General features: G+C 47.1%; 1 pseudogene across 1 annotated transcript; it reads left to right on the forward strand.

Moving 5' to 3' along the window:
* Nucleotides 1-5,314: 5,314 nt before the first annotated feature.
* Nucleotides 5,315-7,830, forward strand: LOC104667901 (annotated as a pseudogene). Its single transcript, XR_004051977.1, has one exon. The product of XR_004051977.1 is annotated as a cell division cycle-associated protein 7 pseudogene (transcript).
* Nucleotides 7,831-12,494: the final 4,664 nt, after the last annotated feature.

Consider the following 12,494-nt stretch of genomic DNA (forward strand, 5'->3'; position numbering starts at 1 on the left):
AACTAACTCCAACAGGAATATTTATGGCTTATTAAAAAGCATCTGTGACACAGAAAGCACTGTCACGTTTGTTTGTTACATTTATATATAAAAACATCCTCATGGTTTAGGAAGCCCCCCTAGTACTTACCTAAACAAATGGGTTAAATCAATATTTACTTATATTCATCATAAAAAGTGAAAGGAACAAAAACTTAAAAAAAGTAGGCTTATATAGCATTCTTCAATTAAAAGAACAAAATAAAATATTCTAACATAAAATATAACAATACACTAATTTTGAAATTAAATCTAATTTTTGCACTACTTAATTTTATAAAAATTATTTTTATAACCTCTGACCAGCTCACATAGTATCTTATATAAAACAAGAGAAAAAAATGTAAGACATAAGAAAATTATGGGTCTAGCATAAGTATCAGGCAAGTAAAAACAAAAATTTGCATAGGGAGATTCTGAATTATAAGCCACACAATTTTATAGTAATCAATTCAATACAAAGCAGAGTATGGATTTGTTTTCAGCATTTTAAAATTATTTTAGTTTTGTAGTAGTCACCTAATTAAAATAATTTGTTTCAATATCACTCTTCTGAAACTAGGTACAATCTCATACTCACAAAAAAGGCATTTATTTACCCCATAATTTTTTAAACCCAAGCTTTATCTTTAAAGTAACATATGTATATAGTTAACTCTATGTAAATCAAAACTAGTAGTCTGTATGTGCTTGCAGGCAGAGGCAACATGTTTAAAGAAAAATATATAACAAATTTTTAATGTCAATTAAGGTCTCAGAAATGTATGCATTTTGTTTATATTGCTATATAATTTTTCTTATGACCATAAAAGAGGCCCTGTAGCCAATAACAATGTAATGTACATTTAAAAATAACTAAGTGACTGGTAGTGGTGGCTCACACCTGTAATCCCAGCACTTTGGGAGGCCGAGGTAATCATGGGGTCAGGAGTTCAAGACAAACCTGGCCAACACAGTGAAACCCCATCTCTACTAAAAATACAAAAATTAGCTGAGTGTGGTGGCATGTGCCTGTAGTCTCAACTACTTGGGAGGCTGAGGCGGGAGAATCACTTGCACCCAGTAGGCAGAGGTTGCAGTGAGCCAAGACCACACCAATGCACTCCAGCCTGGGTGACATAGTGAGACTCTGTCTCAAAAAAAACACCTAAAAGTGCAGAATTCATTTATAATACAAAGAATAAATGCTGCAGGTAATGAATATTTCATTTACCCATATGTAATTATTACATATATATACCTGTATCAAAATATGCCACATATGCCATATTTACACATACTATGTACCCACAAAAGTTAAGAAAAATAAGCCTAAATAACAAAAAAGGAATAGTAATTCAACCTACAGGAACAATATTCCTTGACTTATTTGCAATTTAAAGCCACTAGCACCGGGTGCGGTGGCTCATGCCGGTAATCCCAGCACTTTGGGCGGCCAAGGCGGGCAGATCAGGAGGTCAGGAGATCGCGACCACCTAGCTAACACGGTGAAACCCCGTCTCCACTGAAAATACAAAAAAGTAGCCGGGCGTTGTGGCGGGCGCCTGTAGTCCCAGCTATGCGGGAGGCTGAGACAGGAGAATAGCATGAACCTGAGAGGCTGAGCTTGCAGTTAGCCAAGATTGCGCTACTGCACTCCAGCCTGGGCAACAGAGTGAGACTCGGTCTCAAAAGAAAAGAAAAGAAAAAAAAGCCTGATCAATAAGTTCGCACATTATCTAACACTTTTAAAATGTACTACATTTTATTACATAAAAGTACAATTGGCCAGCCATGGTGGCTCATGCCTGTAATCCCGGCACTTTGGGAGGCCAAGGTGGGTGGATCGCCTGAGGTCAGGAGTTCGAGGCCAGCCTGACCAACATAGAGAAACCCCATCTCTACTAAAAATACAAAATTAGCCGGGCATGGTGACACATGCCTGTAATCCCAGCTACTCGGGAGGCTGAGGCAGGAGAATCCCTTGAACCTGGGAGGTGGAGGTTTCAGTGAGCCAAGATCACACCACTACACTCCAGCCTGGGCAACAAGAGTGAAACAATGTCTAAAAAAAAAAAAAAAAAAAAAAAGTACAATTAGTGAAATGATACACTACTAATTTTAAGTAAATTTTTTTTTCTCACTATAACACAGGTTATTTCTCTGAACACCTACCTCATGCATCACTCAATATTATAAATTAACCACAGTCTCTCCACTTACATTTTCTTTTTTTTTTTTTTTTTTTTTTTTGAGACGGAGTCTTGCTCTGTCGCCCGAGCTGGAGTGCAGTGGCCGGATCTCAGCTCACTGCAAGCTCCGCCTCCCGGGTTTACGCCATTCTCCTGCCTCAGCCTCCCCAGGAGCTGGGACTACAGGCGCCTGCCACCTCGCCCGGCTAGTTTTTTGTATTTTTAGTAGAGACGGGGTTTCACCGTGTTAGCCAGGATGGTCTCGATCTCCTGACCTCGTGATCCGCCCGTCTCGGCCTCCCAAAGTGCTGGGATTACAGGCTTGAGCCACCGCGCCCGGCCTCCACTTACATTTTCATGCTGCATCTTACATTTTAATGTCCTTACTTTTTCACTAAAAAAGGTCATAAATAATGCACACCTAATAACAAAGAATCGCTCATATCTTTGATGCAGCAACAATTTGTCACATGCTTTCACATGTGAATACAATAGGAATGAAGAAAGCACATGAATAATTTGAGAGTTAAATGACATCATTATTCACTTTTTATAAAATTGAATTTTTGAGTTAAATGACATCATTCTTTTTATAAAATCTAACTTTTTCAAAGAAAAGTATACTTTGAATGTGATTATAACTGCAAAAATTTTCTACTTATGCTATATATAAATAATTTATTTACCAACTTTAGATTTTTTTATACTCAGCAATCTGATTTAGTGTAATGTCTGAAGTGTCAATGCCTTAAATACTTCTACTGTGAATTATCTGATATTTATGTAGAATTTTGGATTAAATATTTTTTCATATTTACTGCTTTGGCAAAAATAGATTTTAGTATGAACCCTCTAGTGTTTTCTAAGCTGTGGTTTCTGAAAAAGTTTTTCCAAATTTATTACATTTGCAGATTTTTCTCCAATAAAAATTTCCTTATGTTGCACAAAGTTTAAGCAACTGCTCCAGGGTTTTCCTCTAGCACAAAATGTGTACAATGAGATCTGTGATACAATTAAAGGTACTACTGTAATGTAAATGAGGGAGCCAAGCAAGAAGACACGAGGCAGATGAGAACAAAGGCAGCGTTTATTGGGCTCGTGGGTGAGGTTCACCGATCCTCTAGAGGGAGGGCCCAGGAAGTCGCGCTCGGGGCGGGTATTGGGGGCATTTTGTAGGGCAAGGTAGGCGGGGTTTGTAGGTATCGACTTTCTTGAGGTAGGTTTCGATTTCTAGGGAATAACATGTCCAGGAGCTTGTGCAGAGTGGGGGTTCTTTGGTGGGTGTGGGCTTTTTTCACACACTGACAGTCTTAGCAGGAAGTGAAGGGCGGGGAGTCCTAACAAAGGGCCTGCCATGCTGGGTGATATCACCATGTTGGGTCTAGATTCCTGCCTAACATTCCGACCTCTTTCTAATAAGAAAAAGGGGCGATGTGTTCATCTGGCTGCTTCCTGCTGGTATAGGTCGTCGTGGGGGTTCTTAGGTCAGAACTCGGGTATAGGGGTGGAGCAGCATCTGATTGAAAGTGACCCGGGAGACTTCTTTCATGCGGTCCTGCATGAAGCAGAGGACACAGAGAGCTATGAGTAGCAAGAAGCCAATGATTAGTAAGGGGCTTAGAAAGGGTAGGACCCAACCGGCCATAGACGACTGCCACCACCCAAGTGAGGGCCCCGATCCAAGGTTTTTCTGGTGGAGTCCTTCCTGAATCTTTTCTAGAGTGAGGAGATTGGTTTCTACTAGTCCTGACTCACTGATGTAGAAGGAACATTCTTCATTGAGGAACATGCAGGTGCCGCCCTTATCGGCCGTAAGGAGGTCGAGTGCCCGACAGTTTTGGGCTGCCACCTGGGCAACTGAGGTGATCTGTTGTTGGAGGGAGGCCAAGGACTCTGCAGAAGCTTCGATTGCTACCTGTAATTGGGCTGAAAGGTCTTGAGAGGTCTGGACAGAATGAGTTAGGGCTCCGGTTCCTAGGCCAGACGCTACGAGGGATGAGGCTAAAGAGACCCCGATCATCAATGAAAGGAATACTGCCCTTGCCTGGCGGGAGCAGGCAAGGGGCAGAAGGGAGGATAGCTCAGCCTCACTGTACAGGGTGAGGCTGGGGATTAGGGAGATGGGAACACATAGGGTAGTGTTGGAAGCCTTGAGAGTTTTCAACAGGGTGGAATTGCACCAAAAATACCCACCTGGGGGGGCAGTTAGATTTAGAGGTGCCGATCCTGTCTGGTTGCACCAGGAAGCATTAGGGGTGGAGTAGCAAAAGGGGAGTTGTTGTGTAAGTGGGTCTTGGAACAAAAGGACTTCCCCCAGGGTTCGGCCAGGAAGGGGAAAGGAGAGGGTTAGGTTAGAGGAGTTAAAAGGGCTGGGTAAGGGCACCGCAACCAGTGGGGGCCTATTCAAGGTTGCACACAGGAAACAACGAGAGATATTGTGTATACCAGTCATTTGCACTACTTGAGCCCCTCCCCTGACTAGGGTTAGCCAGGAAAAGGGGTTGCTGCTGTCCTGGAGCTTGCTGCCTGGGTCAGCAAGAGCTGAGATGGCCTTTTTCTGTTGTTTGATGTCGGAGGCCAGGCTGAAAAGGCCGCTCACGACCCTGACGTAGGACCTAAAGATCTTGAGTTGGGACATGGGATAGGAGTCACGGGCCCCTCGATAAAGGCTGGCCTCAACCCCTGACACCCCCTTCGGGTCTCAAGGGTCAGGGATGGTGAGGAAAAATGTTCACTTGTCCCGAAATGTCAACTTGTCACACGTGTCACTCCTAACCAGTTGCACAGAGGAAGTGGGCTGCTGCCAGAGGGTTCCTCCATTGTCCGGATGGGTTCAGTGCATGTTGCAGTAGTGATAAGGAGAGCCTCCATTGGTCTCAACCCAAGTGGATCAACAGGCATCCTTTGATCATATACGAAACAAATGACTAGGTACGGAGGGGGATATTTTTGGGGAATGCTTTGGAAGGAGAAGTTAAAGGTTACTTGGCTTTGGCACCCCAGGGGCTGGCAGTCTACTGTGGCTATGGTAAGGGAGCCCCCGCTCCTTTCTTGGGCCCTGCTATTTCCTTGGGTCCAGGTCTCGGAAAGGTAGAATCGCTGCTGCTCCTCCTGCTGTGGGACCGCTGACCGCGCTGCTGCTCCGCTCTCCCAGCTCCAAGCGCCGACCTGGGCACCCGCCACCAGCATGGACGCTCGCCGCGTGCCGCAGAAAGATCTCAGAGTAAAGAAGAACTTAAAGAAATTCAGATATGTGAAGTTGATTTCCATGGAAACCTCGTCATCCTCTGATGACAGTTGTGACAGCTTTGCTTCTGATAATTTTGCAAACACGAGGCTGCAGTCAGTTCGGGAAGGCTGTAGGACCCGCAGCCAGTGCAGGCACTCTGGACCTCTCAGGGTGGCAATGAAGTTTCCAGCGCGAAGTACTAGGGGAGCAACCAACAAAAAAGCAGAGTCCCCCCAGCCCTCAGAGAATTCTGTGACTGATTCCAACTCCGATTCGGAAGATGAAAGTGGCATGAATTTTTTGGAGAAAAGGGCTTTAAATATAAAGCAAAACAAAGCAATGCTTGCAAAACTCATGTCTGAATTAGAAAGCTTCCCTGGCTCGTTCCCTGGAAGACATCCCCTCCCAGGCTCCGACTCACGATCAAGGAGACCGCGAAGGCGTACATTCCCGGGTGTTGCTTCCAGGAGAAACCCTGAACGGAGAGCTCGTCCTCTTACCAGGTCAAGGTCCCGGATCCTCGGGTCCCTTGACGCTCTACCCATGGAGGAGGAGGAGGAAGAGGATAAGTACATGTTGGTGAGAAAGAGGAAGACCATGGACGGCTACATGAACGCATCGTTTCCAAAATGTCCAGTTATGGCTACGGAAGATGACCTGCCCAGAAGTCGTCGCTCCAGATCATCCATGACCCTTCCGCATATAATTCGCCCAGTGGAAGAAATTACAGAGGAAGAGTTGGAGAACATCTGCAGCAACTCTCGAGAGAAGATATATAACCGTTCACTGGGCTCTACTTGTCATCAATGCCGTCAGAAGACTATTGATACCAAAACAAACTGCAGAAACCCAGACTGCTGGGGCGTTCGAGGCCAGTTCTGCGGCCCCTGCCTTCGAAACCGTTATGGTGAAGAGGTCAGGGATGCTCTGCTGGATCCGAACTGGCGTTGCCCACCTTGTCGAGGAATCTGCAACTGCAGTTTCTGCCGGCAGCGAGATGGACGGTGTGCGACTGGGGTCCTTGTGTATTTAGCCAAATATCATGGCTTTGGGAATGTGCATGCCTACTTGAAAAGCCTGAAACAGGAATTTGAAATGCAAGCATAATATCTGGAAAATTTGCTGCCTGCCTTCTACTTCTCAAATCTTTCTTATAAAAGTTTCCAATTTTTTCACTGAAACCTGAGTTAAGAATCTTGATGATCAGCCTGTTTCATAAGAAACTCCAGTCAAGTTAATCTTAGTAGACATGTGTTTCTGGAGCATCACGGAAGGTATACTGCTAGTTACACTTTGCCCTCCTGCAGTTTCTTCTCTGCTCCCAACTCCCATCTCATAGCATCCCCCTCTATTTCCAATGCCCCTCTCCAACCGCTTAGTTTTTGTATTTCTTTTAAATTACAGTTTTATGAAAGCATATTTTATTTACTTGGTGTTGAAATAGCCTTCATAAAACCTAAGCACTTGGAAACACAATAAAAGTATTAACTAACTAGATCTATTGAATTTCAGAGAAGAACCTTCTAACTTGTTTACACAAAAACAAGTATGATTTAGCATTCATACTAGTTGAAATTTTTAATATAATCAAGGCACAAAAGTCTTACAACCATGTGGAAAAATTAGGTAATTATTGCAGATTGATGCCTCTCAATTCCATGTATTGCGCTTATGTTACAAGTTGTTGTCACAGTTGAGACTTAATTTCTCCTAATTTCTTCTGCCTGAAGGGTAAGTGGTGCGTCCAGCTTACACAATCATGATTCAAAGGTTGGTGGGCAATGTAATACTTTAAAAGTATGATGGAAGAGCTATCTGGAAATTATGAGTAGGCTGAATTTTTGGTATAAAACTTTAGTGTAATTGTAGTTTGCGAAGTTTATTTCAGTTCACATGTAAGGTATTGCAAATAAATTCTTGGACAATTTTGCATGGAAACTTGATATTAAAAACTAGTCAGTGGTTCTTTGCAGTTTCTTGAAAATTTATAAACCAGGCACAAGGTTCAATTTAGATTTTAAGCACTTTTATAACAATGAGAAGTGCCTTTTTGGAGATGTAACTTTCCGCAGTTTGTTAACCTGACATCTCTGCCAGTCGAGTTTCTGGGCAGATTTCCTGTGTCAGTGTTCCCCCTCCTCGTTGCATTAATCAAGTTACTTGGTAAAGGCAGAATCTAAGTGTTTGTATGTCCCAGTTTACTTGCATGTGTAAACCATTGCTGTGCCATTCAATGTTTGATGTATAATTGGGCCTTGAATTGATAAGTGTACATACAGCTTTTGATTTGTAATGCTTTTATACAAAAGTTTATTTTAATAATAAAATGTTTGTTCTAACTTGTCTGCTTTTTTAAAAATAATCTCACTGCTAATTTTTTTTCATATTTAAATAAAAGGCCATTTCCACCTTTTCTAAAAAAAAAAAAAAAAAAAAGGTAGAATCTCCACTGGAATGGATTGGTGGGGGGAGTTTGGGCACGAGTCTTACCTAGACTTGGGAGGACTAGATGGCCGAGGAAGGCTAGGCAGAGGGCCGTTACCTGTTCGCGTTGAGTCGTAACTTGGTAGGGGTAACAACCTGAGTGTTCCAATTGGAATCATGTTGGGTGGGCGCCTTTTTCAGCTGGGACAGGTGATACCAGGAGGGAAGACCAAGAAGCTTGGCAGCGGTGGGAGTGGTGAGGATTACAGTGTATGGTCCTTCCCACTGAGGAGATAAGGCTTGGGGTTGCAGCTGCTTGACCAGGACCAGGTCTTCAGGTGCTACGACAGTGGGATTCTCAAGGTTTGGGGAAGCGGGTGCAGGGAGACACCGGTCCACGTGTTTTCTCAGAAGCTCGCAAAGGAGAGTTAAGTAAGGGAGGTAGGAGCCTAAGGGAGGGGAGAGGGCTGGCAGCCCCTGGAAGAGAAACGGGCGTCAGTACAGTAGCTCAAAAGGGCTGAGCCCTGTGGGGGCCCACGGAGCTGCCCTAAGATGAGTGAGAGCCAAGGGAAGGAGAGTCACCTACGAGAAGCAGGTTTCTAGAGTGAGTTTGGTTAGATGTAGTTTAAGGAGACTGTTTGCACGGTCTACCTTTCCAGATGACTGTGGATGGTAGGGAATGTGGAGCTTCCAAGTAATCTGGAGTGTGGCCACCACCTGCTGGGTGAGTTTAGAAATGAATACCGGACCATTGTCTGATTGGATGGTTCAGGGGAGACCGAACCTGGGGATGATGTGCTCCAGGAGAATGGTTGCCGTGACTTTTGCAGTCTCTGGAGTGGTGGGGAAAGCCTTGATATATCCTGAGGTGTCAACCAAGGTCGGCAGGTAGTGGAATTTTTTATGGCAGGGCATGTGGGTAAAATCAAGTTGCCAATCTTCCCCTGGCTGGTGGCCCCTTAGCTGATGAGTGGGCCCTGGGTGTCTGAGCCTACCTTGGGGGTTAACGGCTGAACGGGTGGCACATTGCTGATGTACCTTCCTAATTTGGGCCTGCAGTGAGGGGAGGTGAAGGATGGGTTCCAGGAAGTTATACATAGCCTTAGGCCCTATGTGGAGAGAGCAGTGTATGTTTGTCAATATATGCACTGCCTGAGTCTGAGGGAGTGCTACTCGACTGTCAATGAACACCCACACATCCTCACTCTGGGTAGCACTGGGATGGGCCATCAGGGTTTGAATTTCCTGGGTAGAGTAGTCGGGGGAATATGTGGGGGAAAGAAAGAGCAAAGGCCCTTGGGTAGGGGAGGAAGTGAGGGCAGTGGCCCGTGTGGTGGAATCAGCTAGGTTGTTACCCTGTGACACAGGGTCCTTAAAATGCTGGTGGCTTTTACAGTGGATGATGGCTACCTCCTTGGGGGCCTGGAGAGCATCAAGCAACCTCTTTATAAGTGGTCCATTGACTACTGGCGTCCCTTTGGTGGTAAGGAACCCACCCTCTTGCCAGAGAAGGGAGTGGGTGTGTGCAATAAGGTAGGCATATTTAGAGTCCATGTAGATATTAACTCGCTGACCTTCGGAGAGAAGTAAGGCACGAGTAAGGGCAGTGAGTTCAGCCTTCTGGGAGGTGGTGCCTAAAGGCAAGGGCCTGGTTTCGACAGTCTGGGTTGCTGTTACGACAGCGTAGGCCGCCTCACGGCAGCCATCGAGGGTTAAGACAGAACTCCCATCCACAAACAGGGTACGGTCTGGGTGTTCTAACGGCTGTTAGGAAAGGCCGAGGCGGGCGGGTGGCAAGGCGGTGAGAACCTCCGGGCAGGAATGTGCGGGGGCAGAATCGCACCCTGGTCAAGAGGGTAGCAGGGATTAGAGGGGGAGAGGTGGTGAGGGTGATGTGAGGGTTTTTGACGAATAGCAGGTGGAACTGTTGAAGCCAGGATGGGGTGAGGTGGCTGAGACACTTGTATGTGATGAGATCTGACAGGTGGTGAGAAGAGTAGACAGTGAGAGGATGTCCTAGGGTGAGCTTGAGGGCATCCTTGGTAAGTTCGGTGGCAGCCGCCAGTGCTCGCAGACAAGGTTGCCAGCCCTGGACCGTGGGGTCTAACTGCTTGGAGAGATAGGCCACAGTCTGGTATGTGGACCCAACCGGCTGGGCTAGGAGGCCAGTAGCTACCTTTTGGCACTCCTCAGTGAATAGATGAAAGGGCCGAAGGGGGTTGGGGAGAGAGAGAGCAGGGGCAGAAAGGAGACAGTCCTGAAGCTTCTTGAAAGAGTTGGCAACCAATGAGGGGTCGGACAGCGGTCCGGTGGGCACTTCCTTGGCAGCCTGGTAGAGGGGCTTGGCTAGGACCCCAAAGTTGAGAATCCAATGCCTGAAATACCCTACCAGTCCTAGGAAGGACAAGATCTCTTCCGCATCCTAAGGAGGCTGGAGAGTTTCAATGAGGCTTATTCTATTCGCCGTGAGGCTTTTTGTAGTGGGTGTGAGGAGTATACCTAGGTAGGTGACAGTAGGGGTGCAAAGCTGAGCCTTGGCTGGGGTAACCCGGTAACCTTGGTCGCCAAGAAAATTTAAAAGCATAGTGGTATCTGCAAGGGAGCTGTCCCAGGAGCGACTGCATAGCAATAAGTCATCTACATATTGCAATAGTGTGCTGTGGGTAAGGGGACAGAGGACAACATCCTGTGCCAGTGCCTGTCTGAAAAAATGGGGGCTATCTCGGAACCCTTGAGGCAAAACAGTCCAAGTCAGCTGGGAAGAAATATGAGTGTCTGGATCTTCCCGTGTAAAGGCAAACAGAAAGTGACAGTAGGGATGTAAGGGAATGGTGAAGAAGGCATCCTTTAGGTCAAGGACAGTAAAACGAGTGGTATCCAGGGGGAACGCGTGAGAGAAGTGTATGTGTGTTAGGAACAACAGGAAAGGTGGGGACTACTGCCTCATTGATGAGGCGTAGATGCTGCACGAGGTGGTAGGCCCCGGAGCTTTTCTGTACAGGCAGGAAAGGAGTATTGCATGGTGAGTTGGCAGGGACTAGAATGTGTTGTTGGAGCAGGCACGAGATGATGGGTTTTAGCCCGTCGGTGCTCAAGGGAGATAGGGAACTGAGGTCTAGAGGGACACTTGGAGGGGTCCTTTAGCCGGATGTGGACTGGAGTATGATGCTGGGCAATGATCAGGGTGGAGGTGTCCCACACCTTAGGGTTAATGGGGACTGGAAACGGGAGTGGGGGATCAGCCTGGTAGGGTTTATCGGGTTAGAGGAGGGGGAAGAGGAATGCGAGGTGTGGGGAGGGGTTGGGCCAGAAGTGAACTGAGGCTCCTAGTTTGGAGAGGTGGTCTTGTCCTAACAAGGGGACTGGGCACAAAGGAATGATGAGAAATGAGTGCGAGAAGAGGGAGCCATCTAGGCGGCAAGACAGAGGAGTCTGGGGATAGGTGGAGGGAGTGCCATCAATTCCCGTGACCGTGATGGCGGAGGGGTGGCTGGGGCCACTGAAGGAAGGCAAAACACAGTAGGTAGCCCCCATGTCCATAAGGAAGGATATGGACTTACCCGGTACCTGGAGCATAACGCTGGGCTTGGCGAGAGTAAGAGGGGTTCCCAAGCCTGGGCCTCTTCAATCTTCATCAGTGTCGAGGAGCTGAAAGGTGCCTCCAGTACTTGGAGGAGGGTCGTCACGTGGAAGTGTAGCGACCGTCCTCAGGTTGGGGCAGTCTGACTTCCAGTGGCCCATTTGCCGACAGCTCAGACAGGGGCGAGTTGGCTCCTTAGGGTTGGGGCACTGCTTGGCCCAGTGGCCTTCATTGCTGCACTTGAAGCAGGCACCAGGTGGTACTCGGGGAGTACCTCCTCTCTGAGAGCTCCTGGAGCCGGCTGGGCTCAGGGCTGCTACCAGGGCCTGGGTTTGGAGTTGTACCTTCTGTTTTAGCCTGGCCTGTCACTGGGCCTCAGCTGCTTCCTCCCTGGAGTTGTAGGCCTTGGAGAGTTTGACTGAATCCTGGATGGGAGTTTGAGGGCCATCCTCCACCTTTTAAAATTTTTTTTGAATATCGGGGACTGACTGAGAAATAAAGTACGTAGCCAAGATGGTTCCTCCTGCGGGGGAGGCAGGGTCAAGGTGGGTGTACTGAATGAGTGCCTCCGTCAAGTCAGTTAAGAAAAACGGCCAGATTCTCATCTGACCCTTGGACTACCTCCTTTAACTTATTAAAGTTGACTGACTTATTGGAGGCTGCCTGCATGCTGGCAAGAAGGCACTGGACCATCACGTCTCGGCGGCGGCGACCTGCCTGCCCAATCTGGTAGTCCCAGTTGGGCTCGGCCGAGGGCACCACCTCGGCGCCAACTGGCATGGCAGGGTCAGTTACATGAACCTGGTCCACGTGCTGCCTGGCTGCCGCTAGGATACACTCCCGTTCCTCAGGGGACAGGGTTGAGGTCATAACGACATGGAGATCATGTCAGGTGAGGTCATACACCTGGCATAGGTATCTGAACTCTTTGATATACCAAGTGGGGTTGGCCAAAAAAGAGCCTGCATGCTCTTCAATTGTAGACAGGTCTGCCAGTGAGAACGGCACATGGATGGGGACCACTCCTTCGGCGCCTGCCACTTCCCGCAAG

The sequence above is a fragment of the Rhinopithecus roxellana genome, chromosome 12 (assembly GCF_007565055.1).
Source record: "Rhinopithecus roxellana isolate Shanxi Qingling chromosome 12, ASM756505v1, whole genome shotgun sequence".
Classification (NCBI taxonomy): domain Eukaryota; kingdom Metazoa; phylum Chordata; class Mammalia; order Primates; family Cercopithecidae; genus Rhinopithecus; species Rhinopithecus roxellana.